This window comes from Pseudophryne corroboree, unplaced genomic scaffold (assembly GCF_028390025.1).
Source record: "Pseudophryne corroboree isolate aPseCor3 unplaced genomic scaffold, aPseCor3.hap2 scaffold_1274, whole genome shotgun sequence".
Taxonomy (NCBI): Eukaryota; Metazoa; Chordata; class Amphibia; order Anura; family Myobatrachidae; genus Pseudophryne; species Pseudophryne corroboree.
Genome location: NW_026967899.1, coordinates 145419 through 159585, shown reverse-complemented (window position 1 = coordinate 159585; position 14167 = coordinate 145419). Strand labels below are relative to the sequence as shown.

Genomic DNA, 14167 nt, shown 5'->3' with positions numbered 1-14167 from the left:
ATTATGATAACATTGTTGTTGTTGTTTTTTAAACCTTTTCTATCACCGTGGACAGCTTATTCAAGTGCCATCTGGCATGCATGTTCCTTTGTTGCGCATCATTCATCTCCAAAAATGATTTTCTTTTTCAATTCTTATGACTGTACTGATTGTATTGAATAAAATCCACATCTAGCATAACCAATTAATGCTGCAAAGTGCTCCAGTGGTGCAATTGGTCAGCACGCGGTATTTATAAGACAGTATCTGTTGAGCGATGCCGAGGTTGTGAGTTCATGCCTCACCTGGAGCATCTTTGTATACTGTTTTTTTTTTCCTTTTCTTATGTCATTAGTCATTGATTATAAACTGCTACCTTAATATTTATTTTGATATTACAAAGGATGGAAGAAAGAAAGAAAAAACACTAACATGATTGTGCATTTAAGTTGTCAGCACACATCTGCTTTGGTTCAAATGCACTGCATATCTTCCTTCAGGCAGCCAACAAAACAGCAATGAAAAAGATTAACATACTGTTGGTAAAGCAGTTGCATCAAATTGATTTTCTGCAATATAGCATGATAATCCATACTGAAAGCTTTGGATAGTACCAGCACATTTCTTGTTGGACTTGGTAATGCAAAGAACACAGTAAACAGCTTCACTTTTTCCTCAAAAATAAATAATTGACTATTAAAAACCTAACAGTCTTAAATAAGAACATCAGTAAGCACCACTGGCATAATGGATAAGTCACTGCCCTCCTAAGCCAGGGGGTCCAAGTCCCATATGGGGTGGAAGTCATTACAGCAAGTGTCTCATCACTAGAGTTGATATTTTATCCTTGCTTCAACTGTAAAACAGTCTTGCAGTGTTTAGCTTATAAAAAATGACCACAGAAGCTAAAATATGACATTAATTATGATAACATTGTTGTTGTTGTTTAAGCCTTTTCTATCACCGTGGACAGCTTATTCAAGTGCCATCTGGCATGCATGTTCCTTTGTTGCTCATCATTCATCACCAACAATGATTTTCTTTTTCAATTCTTATGACTGTACTGATTGTATTGAATAAAATCCACATCTAGCATAACCAATAAATGCTGCAAAGTGCTCCAGTGGCGCAATTGATCAGTGCATGGGTCTTATAAGACAGTATCTGTTGAGCAATGCCGAGGTTGTGAGTTCAAGCCTCACCTGGAGCATCTTTATATACTGTTTTTTTCCTTTTCTTATGTCATTAGTCATTGATTATAAACTGCTACCTTAATTTTTAATATGATATTACAAAGGATGGAAGAAAGAAAGAAAAACACAAACATGATTGTGCATTTAAGTTGTCAGCACACATCTGCTTTGGTTCAAATGCACTGCATATCTTCCTTCAGCCAGCCAACAAAACAGCAATGGAAAAGATTAACATACTGTTGGTAAAGCAGTTGCATCAAATTGATTTTCTGCAATATAGCATGATAATCCATACTGACAGCTCTGGATAGTACCAGCACATTTCTTGCTGGACTTGGTAATGCAAAGAACACAGTAAACAGCTTCACTTTTTCCTCAAAAATAAATAATTGACTATTAAAAACCTAATAGTCTTAAATAAGAACATCAGTAAGCACCACTGGCATAATGGATAAGTCACTGCCCTCCTAAGCCACGGGGTCCAAGTCCCATATGGGGTGGAAGTCATTACAGCAAGTGTCTCATCACTACAGTTGATATTTTATCCTTGCTTCAACTGTAAAACAGTCTTGCAGTGTTTAGCTTGTAAAAAATGACCACAGAAGCTAAAATATGACATTAATTATGATAACATTGTTTTTGTTGTTTTTTAAACCTTTTCTATCACCGTGGACAGCTTATTCAAGTGCCATCTGGCATGCATGTTCCTTTGTTGCTCATCATTCATCTCCAAAAATGATTTTCTTTTTCAATTCTTATGACTGTACTGATTGTATTGAATAAAATCCACATCTAGCATAACCAATTAATGCTGCAAAGTGCTCCAGTGGTGCAATTGGTCAGCACGCGGTATTTATAAGACAGTATCTGTTGAGCGATGCCGAGGTTGTGAGTTCATGCCTCACCTGGAGCATCTTTGTATACTGTTTTTTTTTTCCTTTTCTTATGTCATTAGTCATTGATTATAAACTGCTACCTTTGTATTTAATATGATATTACAAAGGATGGAAGAAAGAAAGAAAAAACACAAACATGATTGTGCATTTAAGTTGTCAGCACACATCTGCTTTGGTTCAAATGCACTGCATATCTTCCTTCAGTCAGCCAACAAAACAGCAATGGAAAAGATTAACATACTGTTGGTAAAGCAGTTGCATCAAATTGATTTTCTGCAATATAGCATGATAATCCATACTGACAGCTCTGGATAGTACCAGCACATTTCTTGCTGGACTTGGTAATGCAAAGAACACAGTAACCAGCTTCACTTTTTCCTCAAAAATAAATAATTGACTATGAAAAACCTAACAGTCTTAAATATGAACATCAGTAAGCACCACTGGCATAATGGGTAAGGCACTGGTCTCCTAAGCCATTGGTTGTGGGTTTAAGTCCTGTCTGAGTTGGAAGTCATTACAGCAAGTGTCTCATCACTAGAGTTGATATTTTATCCTTGCTTCAACTGTAAAATAGTCTTGCAGTGTTCAGCTTGTAAAAAATGACCACAGAAGCTAAAATATGACATTAATTATGATAACATTGTTTTTGTTGTTTTTTAAACCTTTTCTATCACCGTGGACAGCTTATTCAAGTGCCATCTGGCATGCATGTTCCTTTGTTGCTCATCATTCATCACCAAAAATGATTTTCTTTTTCAATTCTTATGACTGTACTGATTGTATTGAATAAAATCCACATCTAGCATAACCAATTAATCCAGCAAAGTGCTCCAGTGGCGCAATTGGTCAGCGCGTGGTACTTATAAGACAGTATCTGTTGAGCAATGCCGAGGTTGTGAGTTCAAACCTCACCTGGAGCATATTTGAATACTGTTTTTTTTTCCTTTTCTTATGTCATTAGTAATTGATTATAAACTGCTACCTTAATATTTAATATGATATTACAAAGGATGGAAGAAAGAAAGAAAAAACACAAACATGATTGTGCATTTAAGTTGTCAGCACACATCTGCTTTGGTTCAAATGCACTGCATATCTTCCTTCAGTCAGCCAACAAAACAGCAATGGAAAAGATTAACATACTGTTGGTAAAGCAGTTGCATCAAATTGATTTTCTGCAATATAGCATGATAATCCATACTGACAGCTCTGGATAGTACCAGCACATTTCTTGCTGGACTTGGTAATGCAAAGAACACAGTAAACAGCTTCACTTTTTTTCAAAAATAAATAATTGACTATTAAAAACCTATCAGTCTTAAATAAGAACATCAGTAAGCACCACTGGCATAATGGATAAGTCACTGCCCTCCTAAGCCAGGGGGTCCAAGTCCCATATGGGGTGGAAGTCATTACAGCAAGTGTCTCATCACTAGAGTTGATATTTTATCCTTGCTTCAACTGTAAAACAGTCTTGCAGTGTTTAGCTTATAAAAAATGACCACAGAAGCTAAAATATGACATTAATTATGATAACATTGTTGTTGTTGTTGTTTAAGCCTTTTCTATCACCGTGGACAGCTTATTCAAGTGCCATCTGGCATGCATGTTTCTTTGTTGCTCATCATTCATCACTAACAATGATTTTCTTTTTCAATTCTTATGACTGTACTGATTGTATTGAATAAAATCCACATCTAGCATAACCAATAAATGCTGCAAAGTGCTCCAGTGGTGCAATTGGTCAGCGCGCGGTACTTATAAGACAGTATCTGTTGAGCAATGCCGAAGTTGTGAGTTCAAGCCTCACCTGGAGCATCTTTGTATACTGTTTGTTTTCCTTTTCTTATGTCATTAGTCATTGATTATAAACTGCTACCTTAATATTTAATATGATATTACAAAGGATGGAAGAAAGAAAGAAAAAACACAAACATGATTGTGCATTTAAGTTGTCAGCACACATCTGCTTTGGTTCAAATGCACTGCATATCTTCCTTCAGTCAGCCAACAAAACAGCAATGGAAAAGATTAACATACTGTTGGTAAAGCAGTTGCATCAAATTGATTTTCTGCAATATAGCATGATAATCCATACTGACAGCTCTGGATAGTACCAGCACATTTCTTGCTGGACTTGGTAATGCAAAGAACACAGTAAACAGCTTCACTTTTTCATCAAAAATAAATAATTGACTATTAAAAAAATAACAGTCTTAAATAAGAACATCAGTAAGCACCACTGGCATAATGGATAAGTCACTGCCCTCCTAAGCCACGGGGTCCAAGTCCCATATGGGGTGGAAGTCATTACAGCAAGTGTCTCATCACTAGAGTTGATATTTTATCCTTGCTTCAACTGTAAAACCTTCTTGCAGTGTTTAGCTTGTAAAACATGACCACAGAAGCTAAAATATGACATTAATTATGATAACATTGTTGTTGTTGTTTTTTAAACCTATACTATCACAGTGGACAGCTTATTCAAGTGCCATCTGGCATGCATGTTCCTTTGTTGCTCATCATTCATCACCAAAAATAATTTTCTTTTTCAATTCTTATGACTGTACTGATTGTATTGAATAAAATCCACATCTAGCATAACCAATTAATGCTGCAAAGTGCTCCAGTGGCGCAATTGGTCAGCGCGCGGTACTTATAAGACAGTATCTGTTGAGCAATGTCGATGTTGTGAGTTCAAGCCTCACTTGGAGCATCTTTGTACACTATTTTTTTTCCTTTTCTTATGTCATTAGTCATTGATTATAAACTGCTACCTTAATATTTAATATGATATTACAAAGGATGGAAGAAAGAAAGAAAAAACACAAACATGATTGTGCATTTAAGTTGTCAGCACACATCTGCTTTGGTTCAAATGCACTGCATATCTTCCTTCATTCAGCCAACAAAACAGCAATGAAAAAGATTAACATACTGTTGGTAAAGCAGTTGCATCAAATTGATTTTCTGCAATATAGCATGATAATCCATACTGAAAGCTCTGGATAGTACCAGCACATTTCTTGTTGGACTTGGTAATGCAAAGAACACAGTAAACAGCTTCACTTTTTCCTCAAAAATAAATAATTGACTATTAAAAACCTAACAGTCTTAAATAAGAACATCAGTAAGCACCACTGGCATAATGGATAAGTCACTGCGCTCCTAAGCCAGGGGGTCCAAGTCCCATATGGGGTGGAAGTCATTACAACAAGTGTCTCATCACCAGAGTTGATATTTTATCCTTGCTTCAACTGTAAAACCGTCTTGCAGTGTTTAGCTTATAAAAAATGACCACAGAAGCTAAAATATGACATTAATTATGATAACATTGTTGTTGTTTTTTAAACCTTTTCTATCACCGTGGACAGCTTATTCAAGTGCCATCTGGGATGCATGTTCCTTTGTTGCTCATCATTCATCACCAACAATGATTTTCTTTTTCAATTCTTATGACTGTACTGATTGTATTGAATAAAATCCACATCTAGCATAACCAACAAAACCTGCAAAGTGTTCCAGTGGTGCAATTGGTCAGCGCGCGGTACTTATAAGACAGTATCTATTGAGCAATGCCGAGGTTGTGAGTTCAAGCCTCACCTGGAGCATCTTTGTATACTATTTTTTTTCCTTTTCTTATGTCATTAGTCATTGATTATAAACTGGTAGCCTTAATATTTAATATGATATGACCACAGAAGCTAAAATATGACATTAATTATGATAACATTGTTGTTGTTGTTGTTTTTTAAACCTTTTTTATCACCGTGGACAGCTTATTCAAGTGCCATCTGGCATGCATGTTCCTTTGTTGCTCATCATTCATCACCAAAAATGATTTTCTTTTTCAATTCTTATGACTGTACTGATTGTATTGAATAAAATCCACATCTAGCATAGCCAATCAATGCTGCAAAGTGCTCCAGTGGCGCAATTGATCAGCGTGCGGTATTTATAAGACAGTATCTGTTGAGCAATGCCGAGGTTGTGAGTTCAAGCCTCACCTGGAGCATCTTTGTATACTGTTTTTTTTTCCTTTTCTTATGTCATTAGTCATTGATTATAAACTGCTACCTTAATATTTAATATGATATTACAAAGGATGGAAGAAAGAAAGAAAAACACAAACATGATTGTGCATTTAAGTTGTCAGCACACATCTGCTTTGGTTCAAATGCACTGCATATCTTCCTTCAGCCAGCCAACAAAACAGCAATGGAAAAGATTAACATACTGTTGGTAAAGCAGTTGCATCAAATTGATTTTCTGCAATATAGCATGATAATCCATACTGACAGCTCTGGATAGTACCAGCACATTTCTTGCTGGACTTGGTAATGTAAAAAAACACAGTAAACAGCTTCACTTTTTCCTCAAAAATAAATAATTGACTATTAAAAACCTTACAGTCTTAAATAAGAACATCAGTAAGCACCACTGGCATAATGGATAAGGCACTGTTCTCCTAAGCCAGTGGTTGTGGGTTTAAGTCCGGTCTGAGTTGGAAGTCATTACAGCAAGTGTCTCATCACTAGAGTTGATATTTTATCCTTGCTTCAACTGTAAAACAGTCTTGCAGTGTTTAGCTTGTAAAAAATGACAACAGAAGCTAAAATATGACATTAATTATGATAACATTGTTGTTGTTGTTTTTTAAACCTTTTCTATCACCGTGGACAGCTTATTCAAGTGCCATCTGGCATGCATATTCCTTTGTTGCTCATCATTTATCACCAAAAATGATTTTCTTTTTCAATTCTTATGACTGTACTGATTGTATTGAATAAAATCCACATCTAGCATAACCAACTAATGCTGCAAAGTGCTCCAGTGGCGCAATTGGTCAGCGCGCGGTATTTATAAGACAATATCTGTTGAGAGATGCCGAGGTTGTGAGTTCAAGCCTCACCTGGAGCTTCTTTGTATACTGTTTTTTTTCCTTTTCTTATGTCATTAGTCATTGATTATAAACTGCTACCTTAATATTTAATATGATATTACAAAGGATGGAAGAAAGAAAGAAAAAACACAAACATGATTGTGCATTTAAGTTGTCAGCACACATCTGCTTTGGTTCAAATGCACTGCATATCTTCCTTCAGTCAGCCAAAAAAACAGCAATGGAAAAGATTAACATACTGTTGGTAAAGCAGTTGCATCAAATTGATTTTCTGCAATATAGCATGATAATCCATACTGAAAGCTCTGGATAGTACCAGCACATTTCTTGTTGGACTTGGTAATGCAAAGAACACAGTAAACAGCTTCACTTTTTCCTCAAAAATAAATAATTGACTATTAAAAACCTAACAGTCTTAAATAAGAACATCAGTAAGCACCACTGGCATAATGGATAAGTCACTGCGCCCTCCTACGCCAGGGGGCCCAAGTCCCATATGGGGTGGAAGTCATTACAGCAAGTGTCTCATCACTAGAGTTGATATTTTATCCTTGCTTCAACTGTAAAACAGTCTTGCAGTGTTTAGCTTGTAAAAAATGACCACAGAAGCTAAAATATGACATTAATTATGATAACATTGTTGTTGTTGTTTTTTAAACCTTTTCTATCACCGTGGACAGCTTATTCAGGTGCCATCTGGCATGCATGTTCCTTTGTTGCTCATCATTCATCACCAAAAATGATTTTCTTTTTCAATTCTTATGACTGTACTGATTGTATTGAATAAAATCCACATCTAGCATAACCAACTAATGCTGCAAAGTGCTCCAGTGGCGCAATTGGTCAGCGTGTGGTACTAATAAGACAGTATCTGTAGAGCAATGCCGAAGTTGTGAGTTCAAGCCTCACCTGGAGCGTCTTTGTACATTGTTTTTTTTTCTATTTCTAATGTCATTAGTCATTGATTATAAACTGCTACCTTAATATTTAATATGATATTACAAAGGATGGAAGAAAGAAAGAAAAAACACAAACATGATGGTGCATTTTAGTTGTCAGCACACATCTGCTTTGGTTCAAATGCACTGCATATCTTCCTTCAGTCAGCCAACAAAACAGCAATGGAAAAGATTAACATACTGTTGGTAAAGCAGTTGCATCAAATTGATTTTCTGCAATATAGCATGATAATCCATACTGACAGCTCTGGATAGTACCAGCACATTTCTTGCTGGACTTGGTAATGCAAAGAACACAGTAAACAGCTTCACTTTTTTCAAAAATAAATAATTGACTATTAAAAACCTATCAGTCTTAATTAAGGACATCAGTAAGCACCACTGGCATAATGGATAAGGCACTGTTCTCCTAAGCCAGTGGTTGTGGGTTTAAGTCCCGTCTGAGTTGGAAGTCATTACAGCAAGTGTCTCATCACTAGAGTTGATATTTTATCCTTGCTTCAATTGTAAAACAGTCTTGCAGTGTTTAGCTTGTAAAAAATGACAACAGAAGCTAAAATATGACATTAATTATGATAACATTGTTGTTGTTGTTGTTTTTTAAACCTTTTCTATCACCGTGGACAGCTTATTCAAGTGCCATCTGGCATGCATGTTCCTTTGTTGCTCAACATTTATCACCAAAAATGTTTTTCTTTTTCAATTCTTATGACTGTACTGATTGTATTGAATAAAATCCACATCTAGCATAACCAATTAATGCTGCAAAGTGCTCCAGTGGCGCAATTGGTCAGCACGCGGTACTTATAAGACAGTATCTGTTGAGCGATGCCGAGGTTGTGAGTTCAAGATACACCTGGAGCTTCTTTGTATACTGTTTTTTTTCCTTTTCTTATGTCATTAGTCATTGATTATAAACTGCTACCTTAATATTTAATATGATATTACAAAGGATGAAAGAAAGAAAGAAAAAACACAAACATGATTGTGCATTTAAGTTGTCAGCACACATCTGCTTTGGTTCAAATGCACTGCATATCTTCCTTCAGTCAGCCAACAAAACAGCAATGGAAAAGATTAACATACTGTTGGTAAAGCAGTTGCATAAATTGATTTTCTGCAATATAGCATGATAATCCATACTGAAAGCTCTGGATAGTACCAGCACATTTCTTGTTGGACTTGGTAATGCAAAGAACACAGTAAACAGCTTCACTTTTTCCTCAAAAATAAATAATTGACTATTAAAAACCTAACAGTCTTAAATAAGAACATCAGTAAGCACCACTGGCATAATGGATAAGGCACTGTTCTCCTAAGCCAGTGGTTGTGGGTTTAAGTCCCGTCTGGGTTGGAAGTCATTACAGCAAGTGTCTCATCACTAGAGTTGATATTTTATCCTTGCTTCAACTGTAAAACAGTCTTGCAGTGTTTAGCTTGTAAAAAATGACCACAGAAGCTAAAATATGACATTAATTATGATAACATTGTTGTTGCTGTTTTTTAAACCTTTTCTATCACCGTGGACAGCTTATTCAAGTGCCATCTGGCATGCATGTTCCTTTGTTGCTCATCATTCATCACCAAAAATGATTTTCTTTTTCAATTCTTATGAATGTACTGATTGTATTGAATAAAATCCACATCTAGCATAACCAATCAATGCTGCAAAGTGCTCCAGTGGCGCAGTTGGTCAGCGTGCAAAACTTATAAGACAGTATCTGTTGAGCAATGCAGTGGTTGTGAGTTCAAGCCTCATCTGGAACATCTTTGTTTACTGTTTTTTTTCCTTTTCTTATGTCATTAGTCATTGATTATAAACTGCTACCTTAATATTTAATATGATATTACAAAGGATGGAAGAAAGAAAGAAAAAACACAAACATGATTGTGCATTTAAGTTGTCAGCACACATCTGCTTTGGTTCAAATGCACTGCATATCTTCCTTCATTCAGCCAACAAAACAGCAATGAAAAAGATTAACATACTGTTGGTAAAGCAGTTGCATCAAATTGATTTTCTGCAATATAGCATGATAATCCATACTGAAAGCTCTGGATAGTACCAGCACATTTCTTGTTGGACTTGGTAATGCAAAGAACACAGTAAACAGCTTCACTTTTTCCTCAAAAATAAATAATTGACTATTAAAAACCTAACAGTCTTAAATAAGAACATCAGTAAGCACCACTGGCATAATGGATAAGTCACTGCGCTCCTAAGCCAGGGGGTCCAAGTCCCATATGGGGTGGAAGTCATTACAACAAGTGTCTCATCACCAGAGTTGATATTTTATCCTTGCTTCAACTGTAAAACCGTCTTGCAGTGTTTAGCTTATAAAAAATGACCACAGAAGCTAAAATATGACATTAATTATGATAACATTGTTGTTGTTTTTTAAACCTTTTCTATCACCGTGGACAGCTTATTCAAGTGCCATCTGGGATGCATGTTCCTTTGTTGCTCATCATTCATCACCAACAATGATTTTCTTTTTCAATTCTTATGACTGTACTGATTGTATTGAATAAAATCCACATCTAGCATAACCAACAAAACCTGCAAAGTGTTCCAGTGGCGCAATTGGTCAGCGCGCGGTACTTATAAGACAGTATCTATTGAGCAATGCCGAGGTTGTGAGTTCAAGCCTCACCTGGAGCATCTTTGTATACTATTTTTTTTCCTTTTCTTATGTCATTAGTCATTGATTATAAACTGGTAGCCTTAATATTTAATATGATATGACCACAGAAGCTAAAATATGACATTAATTATGATAACATTGTTGTTGTTGTTGTTTTTTAAACCTTTTTTATCACCGTGGACAGCTTATTCAAGTGCCATCTGGCATGCATGTTCCTTTGTTGCTCATCATTCATCACCAAAAATGATTTTCTTTTTCAATTCTTATGACTGTACTGATTGTATTGAATAAAATCCACATCTAGCATAGCCAATCAATGCTGCAAAGTGCTCCAGTGGCGCAATTGATCAGCGTGCGGTATTTATAAGACAGTATCTGTTGAGCAATGCCGAGGTTGTGAGTTCAAGCCTCACCTGGAGCATCTTTGTATACTGTTTTTTTTTCCTTTTCTTATGTCATTAGTCATTGATTATAAACTGCTACCTTAATATTTAATATGATATTACAAAGGATGGAAGAAAGAAAGAAAAACACAAACATGATTGTGCATTTAAGTTGTCAGCACACATCTGCTTTGGTTCAAATGCACTGCATATCTTCCTTCAGCCAGCCAACAAAACAGCAATGGAAAAGATTAACATACTGTTGGTAAAGCAGTTGCATCAAATTGATTTTCTGCAATATAGCATGATAATCCATACTGACAGCTCTGGATAGTACCAGCACATTTCTTGCTGGACTTGGTAATGTAAAAAAACACAGTAAACAGCTTCACTTTTTCCTCAAAAATAAATAATTGACTATTAAAAACCTTACAGTCTTAAATAAGAACATCAGTAAGCACCACTGGCATAATGGATATGTCACTGCCCTCCTAAGCCACGAGGTCCAAGTCCCATATGGGGTGGAAGTCATTACAGCAAGTGTCTCATCACTAGAGTTGATATTTTATCCTTGCTTCAACTGTAAAACAGTCTTGCAGTGTTTAGCTTGTAAAAAATGACCACAGAAGCTAAAATATGACATTAATTATGATAACATTGTTGTTGTTGTTTTTTAAACCTTTTCTATCACCGTGGACAGCTTATTCAAGTGCCATCTGGAATGTATGTTCCTTTGATGCTCATCATTCATCACCAAAAATGATTTTCTTTTTCAATTCTTATGACTGTACTGATTGTATTGAATAAAATCCACATCTAGCATAACCAACTAATACTGCAAAGTGCTCCAGTGGCGCAATTGGTCAGCGTGCGGTACTAATAAGACAGTATCTGTTGAGCAATGCTGAGGTTGTGAGTTCAAGCCTCACCTGGAGCGTCTTTGTATACTGTTTTTTTTTCTATTTCTAATGTCATTAGTCATTGATTATAAACTGCTACCTTAATATTTAATATGATATTACAAAGGATGGAAGAAAGAAAGAAAAAACACAAACATGATGGTGCATTTTAGTTGTCAGCACACTTCTGCTTTGGTTCAAATGCACTGCATATCTTCCTTCAGTCAGCCAACAAAACAGCAATGGAAAAGATTAACATACTGTTGGTAAAGCAGTTGCATCAAATTGATTTTCTGCAATATAGCATGATAATCCATACTGACAGCTCTGGATAGTACCAGCACATTTCTTGCTGGACTTGGTAATGCAAAGAACACAGTAAACAGCTTCACTTTTTTCAAAAAGAAATAATTGACTATTAAAAACCTATCAGTCTTAAATAAGGACATCAGTAAGCACCACTGGCATAATGGATAAGGCACTGTTCTCCTAAGCCAGTGGTTGTGGGTTTAAGTCCGGTCTGAGTTGGAAGTCATTACAGCAAGTGTCTCATCACTAGAGTTGATATTTTATCCTTGCTTCAACTGTAAAACAGTCTTGCAGTGTTTAGCTTGTAAAAAATGACAACAGAAGCTAAAATATGACATTAATTATGATAACATTGTTGTTGTTGTTTTTTAAACCTTTTCTATCACCGTGGACAGCTTATTCAAGTGCCATCTGGCATGCATATTCCTTTGTTGCTCATCATTTATCACCAAAAATGATTTTCTTTTTCAATTCTTATGACTGTACTGATTGTATTGAATAAAATCCACATCTAGCATAACCAATTAATGCTGCAAAGTGCTCCAGTGGCGCAATTGGTCAGCGCGCGGTATTTATAAGACAATATCTGTTGAGAGATGCCGAGGTTGTGAGTTCAAGCCTCACCTGGAGCTTCTTTGTATACTGTTTTTTTTCCTTTTCTTATGTCATTAGTCATTGATTATAAACTGCTACCTTAATATTTAATATGATATTACAAAGGATGGAAGAAAGAAAGAAAAAACACAAACATGATTGTGCATTTAAGTTGTCAGCACACATCTGCTTTGGTTCAAATGCACTGCATATCTTCCTTCAGTCAGCCAAAAAAACAGCAATGGAAAAGATTAACATACTGTTGGTAAAGCAGTTGCATCAAATTGATTTTCTGCAATATAGCATGATAATCCATACTGAAAGCTCTGGATAGTACCAGCACATTTCTTGTTGGACTTGGTAATGCAAAGAACACAGTAAACAGCTTCACTTTTTCCTCAAAAATAAATAATTGACTATTAAAAACCTAACAGTCTTAAATAAGAACATCAGTAAGCACCACTGGCATAATGGATAAGTCACTGCGCCCTCCTACGCCAGGGGGCCCAAGTCCCATATGGGGTGGAAGTCATTACAGCAAGTGTCTCATCACTAGAGTTGATATTTTATCCTTGCTTCAACTGTAAAACAGTCTTGCAGTGTTTAGCTTGTAAAAAATGACCACAGAAGCTAAAATATGACATTAATTATGATAACATTGTTGTTGTTGTTTTTTAAACCTTTTCTATCACCGTGGACAGCTTATTCAGGTGCCATCTGGCATGCATGTTCCTTTGTTGCTCATCATTCATCACCAAAAATGATTTTCTTTTTCAATTCTTATGACTGTACTGATTGTATTGAATAAAATCCACATCTAGCATAACCAACTAATGCTGCAAAGTGCTCCAGTGGCGCAATTGGTCAGCGTGTGGTACTAATAAGACAGTATCTGTAGAGCAATGCCGAAGTTGTGAGTTCAAGCCTCACCTGGAGCGTCTTTGTACATTGTTTTTTTTTCTATTTCTAATGTCATTAGTCATTGATTATAAACTGCTACCTTAATATTTAATATGATATTACAAAGGATGGAAGAAAGAAAGAAAAAACACAAACATGATGGTGCATTTTAGTTGTCAGCACACATCTGCTTTGGTTCAAATGCACTGCATATCTTCCTTCAGTCAGCCAACAAAACAGCAATGGAAAAGATTAACATACTGTTGGTAAAGCAGTTGCATCAAATTGATTTTCTGCAATATAGCATGATAATCCATACTGACAGCTCTGGATAGTACCAGCACATTTCTTGCTGGACTTGGTAATGCAAAGAACACAGTAAACAGCTTCACTTTTTTCAAAAATAAATAATTGACTATTAAAAACCTATCAGTCTTAATTAAGGACATCAGTAAGCACCACTGGCATAATGGATAAGGCACTGTTCTCCTAAGCCAGTGGTTG

General features: G+C 35.9%; 7 non-coding genes across 7 annotated transcripts; all 7 read left to right on the top strand.

The window, feature by feature from the left end:
* The first annotated feature begins 2898 nt into the window (after nt 1-2898).
* On the top strand, nt 2899-2991 carry TRNAI-UAU (transfer RNA isoleucine (anticodon UAU)). Its single transcript is given in 2 exon segments — nt 2899-2936; nt 2956-2991. It is a non-coding gene; the product is annotated as a tRNA-Ile (tRNA).
* Nucleotides 2992-6898: 3907 nt separating this feature from the next.
* On the top strand, nt 6899-6991 carry TRNAI-UAU (transfer RNA isoleucine (anticodon UAU)). The gene is given in 2 exon segments: nt 6899-6936; nt 6956-6991. It is a non-coding gene; the product is annotated as a tRNA-Ile (tRNA).
* An 807-nt stretch (nt 6992-7798) lies between these two features.
* Nucleotides 7799-7891, top strand: TRNAI-AAU (transfer RNA isoleucine (anticodon AAU)). The gene is given in 2 exon segments: nt 7799-7836; nt 7856-7891. It is a non-coding gene; the product is annotated as a tRNA-Ile (tRNA).
* A 2611-nt stretch (nt 7892-10502) lies between these two features.
* Nucleotides 10503-10595, top strand: TRNAI-UAU (transfer RNA isoleucine (anticodon UAU)). Its single transcript is given in 2 exon segments — nt 10503-10540; nt 10560-10595. It is a non-coding gene; the product is annotated as a tRNA-Ile (tRNA).
* A 1210-nt stretch (nt 10596-11805) lies between these two features.
* On the top strand, nt 11806-11898 carry TRNAI-AAU (transfer RNA isoleucine (anticodon AAU)). The gene is given in 2 exon segments: nt 11806-11843; nt 11863-11898. It is a non-coding gene; the product is annotated as a tRNA-Ile (tRNA).
* An 810-nt stretch (nt 11899-12708) lies between these two features.
* Nucleotides 12709-12801, top strand: TRNAI-UAU (transfer RNA isoleucine (anticodon UAU)). The gene is given in 2 exon segments: nt 12709-12746; nt 12766-12801. It is a non-coding gene; the product is annotated as a tRNA-Ile (tRNA).
* Nucleotides 12802-13608: 807 nt separating this feature from the next.
* Nucleotides 13609-13701, top strand: TRNAI-AAU (transfer RNA isoleucine (anticodon AAU)). Its single transcript is given in 2 exon segments — nt 13609-13646; nt 13666-13701. It is a non-coding gene; the product is annotated as a tRNA-Ile (tRNA).
* Nucleotides 13702-14167: the final 466 nt, after the last annotated feature.